At 40.9% G+C, this 4,164-nt stretch overlaps 1 protein-coding gene across 4 annotated transcripts in view; it reads right to left on the bottom strand.

The window, feature by feature from the left end:
- LOC101862516 (ATP-binding cassette sub-family G member 4) overlaps positions 1-4,164 on the bottom strand; it is a 128,498-nt gene that overhangs the window by 96,827 nt on the left and 27,507 nt on the right. For 3 of the 4 annotated variants that reach the window (XM_005103067.3, XM_005103070.3, XM_035970996.1), the window contains exon 2: positions 92-178. The exons of the other annotated variant lie outside the window; for it this stretch is intronic. The gene's annotated coding sequence lies outside the window, so the exon portion shown is untranslated. The remainder of the gene's footprint in view (positions 1-91; positions 179-4,164) is intronic. 4 annotated transcript variants of the gene reach the window in all.

Raw genomic sequence — 4,164 nt, 5'->3', positions numbered from 1 at the left:
CCCCACACACACACACGCACACACCTTTCCTCCCAAAGGCACTTAGCCCGAGTCAACAAAACCCTGTATGCTCGTGCGTGTGTGTACTCACCTGGAGCGTGACACAAGCCTCCAACAACAAGGTGACAGCCGACAAGGAAAATTCCAATCTCTTGTGAGTCGGCCACTACGACTGGTCCTGCAAACAACACGGAAAAAGAGGACATTAAGGGTTAATTCCAGAGTACAAAATCATGAGGCACAAGAATATCTCTACAAGTTTGTACAGTTCATAAAATACAATAGTCTCTCTGTCTCTCTCTGTCTCTCCCAGAGCTTTCCAGCAGCTGATGTCATTTTTCGAGGAATTTCGGGTCCAGGGCAGAGCCCTGACATGGGGTTGAAGGGGGACAGCGTCCCCTTTCTGTTTGAACATTTTTGGTTTCAGGCCATCCTCAGTATGCCATTTTTGACTATTCAAGTCTAAATCTGGGGGCTCGCGTGGCCTAGAGGTTAAGGTGTTGGCCTCTCATTCAAAAGGTCCCGGGTTCGAATCCGGGTAGCGACCGAAACATTTTCTTCTCTAAATTTGTCTCCTTTCACCTTATTTCCTGCTCTCTAGCATTGTTCTGTCGTCTGCTTTCGTCTCCTCTTTCTGCCCCCACCCCCTCACCTCCTTTGCCCCTTCCTCTGGGCTCCTGATTCTTTCTGCAGCCTTTCTACTGCTACTCCTTCACTTCTTCTTACTGCTGTCTTTCAACCACACCCCCGATCTTCTGGTAGGAAAAATCTACACCTAGCCTTCTCGGACAAGGGCGAAAAATCTCGGACGGCCCGTGTGCAAGTTGCGCACGTTAAAGATCCCTTGGTGGTTTAAAATCGATAAGAGTAGGCTTCGGCCGCCATCCGCACAAAATTCAAAATTTCCTACCAACCGAAAATATTAGGTGTGTCCCGCGCTCTCATATGACCTTGTGCAGTTGTGAGCACCGTAAAACATTTTACAAAAACAAAAGCCTAAATCTAACAAGAAAATAAGTGAGAAAAAAAAAACCCTTGCACAGGCCTACATAATTTTCTGCTTGTGTTAATCCATATATTTCCAAATCCAAAGCCACGCTTTCTCCCTTGTACCGATACAGTACATCCACAACTAGATCTATAAAACTTGACGGTTAATGTACACATTTTTTCTGCTTGTGTTGGTTTGCACCATAATCAGCATAAGGTGTAGAATAACAATAGTAGGTCTATAACAGCTTGACTTGATCTAGATTCTAGATCTAAATAACTTGACAGCTTATATTCAACTAAAATCCACAACAACACATACAAATAAACAAGTCGGGTAAAAAAAAAAAAACAACATCGGAAGGACTTCCGTAACGAGCGACCATCACATCAAACACAATATAAAGAAAAGGCCTAGACCTAACCCTAACCCTACCGCTACCCCTACCCCTAACCCTACCCTTATCCCTACCCCAACCCTTCAATTCTGCTCTGTCTCATAGTGGTCGCTCGTTACAGAAGTCCTAAGAAAACATTAAGCTCTCTTTAGAGTTTTCTTTTCTTGGCAGGCCCAAGATCTATTGAACCACGATCGTCTTGTTTACAGAGCTGGTGCTCTGCTTCTTGAGCTTTAGAAAATGAAAGTGAAAGACACTGTCTACATTTTCAAATAAAAGAGCACTTCCGCTATGGGTTGGCAATTGTTGACTATTGTATTGGTAATGACGGAAATTTTTTATTTCGCATTTTTTTAAAGGAAATGTCTACGTACTCCCCGATTGGGGTCTACGTAGTCATGGTGTCTAGGTGGACCCCAAAAATGTTGGATTGTGATTGGCTCGCTGAGCGAGCTGTAGTTTACACATTGGTTAAGTTACAATGCAAGGCTGCTGATCATCTCGGGCGGTGTGTCGATCTAGATCTAGTGTTACTATAATTTATTTATTTTAGCCCAGAGAGAGAGAGAGTATTTAATGAATAAACGTATCTAGATCTAGAATCTAGATCTAGATTTTGTTGTGCACCCAGCCAAGAGTGTGCAGTTCGGAAAGTAGATGATCTAAATCTAGTGGTGGCCTGGTGGGCGAATGACCGAAGAGCGACTCTTGACTACTCGCCTGTGAATTGGCGGGACACACTAGGCCTATCACTATCATGCAACTTGATTCACCTGTCTACTATCATAATTATTAACAGTAGGTCTACTTGCTTCTGTAGGCCTGGAGTCTACTAGTTTCAAATGGCTTCTTTTTCGGTGCACGGTTTCGGCACTCCTGTACAACTGCGGTCCCGTTTGTCTACATGACGGCCATTGACATTGTGGGAGTGAATCTAGATTTCTAGTTCTAGATTCTAGGTCTAGATATAGATGTAGAATCTAGATCTAGATCATCAAGATCTCTAGATCTCTAGATTTTAGATTCTAGATAGACAACATAATCTATATCTAGATATATATAGATCTATATATCTAGATCAAGCTATAGATTCTAGATCTAGATCTAGACGTCTAGATTAGATATAAAATCTAGATCTAATCTTATTTTAGTTTAGATCTAAATACGAAACGCGTAAGAATTAATGTACTACAGGGGCACTTAGATCTAGGCCTAGATCTAGATTAGTGTGATTTAGTGCAAACGGGACCTCGATTGTATGGCCTACAGGAGTGCCACTGTTTCTTAACTTCAGTTCATGATGATGGATTCTGACATTGGGGAACAGCTCGTTGTTTAGATAATCTAGATTCTAGTCAACAGTTAGGCTACCCGGTACTGGACTCTGGCAGGGCAGTTTTAACATTTCAAGCGCTGACTGCATGGGGTTGGTTTGGGGGGGGGGGGGGGGGGTGTCAGTAGCTTTGTTTTAAAAAGTTGTTTGGTGTTTAGTTTCTTTTAAAAAATAATGTCTTCTTAGGTCCCCATCGACACAATATTATTAACTATGTTTCTTTTGCTCAATTAAAGAAGCTTAAATAGCTTCAAACAGTCCCACAGCTTCTGACCAGGCCTACGAGTAGCTGGAACATAGCTTTACAAGACCTTCATTTTTGTGGGGCATGTAGATCTAGATCTAGGTCTTCCTTTTTCTCAAAGTCTTACACTTGTCACATATGACTGGAGACACTTTCCTTAGCAAGTACCCACTGATGTATGTGGCTGCTTTTTCCTTTGATAGCTATGGAAAGGTTTTCAACACAGTCCTGATTTAGCAGCTGAATAATACTAAACATCACCCTTTCAGTTTCCTTTACCAGAATCAAAAGGGCTTGAATTATTTGCATTTGAATGTGGGATGAAGTTGGTTTGAGTTTGATACAATGCTTGTAAATTGCAGATGACTTGTTTGTATTTGTAGTTAAGCATTGAAGAAACTGTCAAACCTGCCAAGAAAAGGAAAGTGGCCATATGTGCTCAGGCAGAACCACATTTAGATCTACTTGACAGAGAAATGCCACCCCAGCAGCAACTTAATTGTGGCTCAGAACATGAGCTACAAAAGCTGCAAAAACAGTATCTTTCAAGTCATAGAATAATATTATTTGTGAAGAATAATGTGATAATTTAAAATCAACATAATAATATTATGAGTGGCATAGAACTATAACATCAACAACAGACACACAGGTATCACATTCACTTGTACACAGGGGCGGCTCGTGGGTCTAAAAAGTGGGCGTGCACAATGAGGTTAAAGCAGGTTGAAGATAGCCAAGGGCATGTAAATTAGACGTTTTCTTCATCCTACCTGTTTTGAGAAAATCTATTTGAAGAAGAAGCTTTCCTTTCGTTCTTTGGCTGGAGCAAAAGTGTCCATTATTCTGTTGACGAAGTTGGGCATGCTGTCAATGATGTCCTTGTGGATCGACATAAACGTACGTCAGTGCGATTTCTGGTATTTTGCATACTTCTCTAAATGTTGTCTCGAATTTGTAGTCATTCAGAGTTGAATAAAGGCCCTAGATTATACATGTACGACACTGATGAGATTTAAATATTTCATTGCAATGTAATACTTATAATTCTGTTTGTAATTTGATTTTAAGCAAAACAGTAATATTTCTGTAAACGATCCTAAAAGAACTGTTAGAAACGACTTTTGATACTCCTGGAATTTGGATGAATCGCAGATTGAGAGTGCATTGATTTTATTTTGCTTCAAGAAACTGTCACA

Source organism: Aplysia californica, unplaced genomic scaffold, assembly GCF_000002075.1.
Source record: "Aplysia californica isolate F4 #8 unplaced genomic scaffold, AplCal3.0 scaffold00357, whole genome shotgun sequence".
Taxonomy (NCBI): domain Eukaryota; kingdom Metazoa; phylum Mollusca; class Gastropoda; order Aplysiida; family Aplysiidae; genus Aplysia; species Aplysia californica.
Note: the sequence above shows the minus strand (reverse complement) of the source record. Positions and strands in the feature narration are given on the sequence as shown.